Source organism: Chiloscyllium punctatum, chromosome 47 (genome assembly GCF_047496795.1).
Source record: "Chiloscyllium punctatum isolate Juve2018m chromosome 47, sChiPun1.3, whole genome shotgun sequence".
NCBI lineage: Eukaryota > Metazoa > Chordata > Chondrichthyes > Orectolobiformes > Hemiscylliidae > Chiloscyllium > Chiloscyllium punctatum.
The window spans coordinates 42973716-42974655 of record NC_092785.1 but is presented as its reverse complement, the minus strand read 5'-3'; positions in this window follow the sequence as shown (position 1 = coordinate 42974655).

Genomic DNA, 940 nt, shown 5'->3' with positions numbered 1-940 from the left:
CGTCTCTCTCTCGCTCTCTCCGGCTCTCGTCTCTCCCGAGCCCCGTCTCTCTCTCGCTCCTCTCCCCGAGCCCCGTCTCTCTCTCTCGCTCTCTCCCCGAGCCCGTCTCTCTCTCTCGCTCTCTCCCCGAGCCCCGTCTCTCTCTCTCTCTCTCTCTCCCGAGCCCGTCTCTCTCTCTCTCTCCCCGAGCCCCGTCTCTCTCTCGCTCTCTCCCCGAGCCCCGTCTCTCTCTCTCGCTCTCTCTCCCCGAGCCCCGCTCTCTCTCGCTCTCTCCCGAGGCCGTCGCTCTCTCTCTCTCCCCGAGCCCCGTCTCTCTCTCTCTCTCTCCCCAACACCGAGCCCCGTCTCTCTCTCTCGCTCTCTCCCCGAGCCCCGTCTCTCTCTCTCGCTCTCTCCCCGAGCCCCGTCTCTCTCTCTCGCTCTCTCCCGAGCCCCGTCTCTCTCTCTCGCTCTCTCCCCGAGCCCCGTCTCTCTCTCTCGCTCTCTCCCCGAGCCCCGTCTCTCTCTCTCGCTCTCTCCCGAGCCCCGTCTCTCTCTCTCTCGCTCTCTCCCCGAGCCCCGTCTCTCTCTCTCGCTCTCTCCCCGAGCCCCGTCTCTCTCTCGCTCTCTCCCGAGCCCCGTCTCTCTCTCTCGCTCTCTCTCCGAGCCCCGTCTCTCTCTCTCTCTCTCCCTCACCGGCCCGTCTCTCTCTCTCTCTCCTCCCACCGAGCCCGTCTCCCCTCGCCTCTCTCTCTCTCTCCTCCCCACCGAGCCTCTCTCGCCCGTCTCTCTCTCGCTCTCTCCCCACACCGAGCCCCGTCTCTCTCTCTCTCTCCCCACACCGAGCCCGTCTCTCTCTCTCTCCCCGAGCCCCGTCTCTCTCTCGCTCTCTCCCCACACCGAGCCCCGTCTCTCTCTCTCTCCCCCACACCGAGCCCCGTCTCTCTCTCTCTCTCCCCCA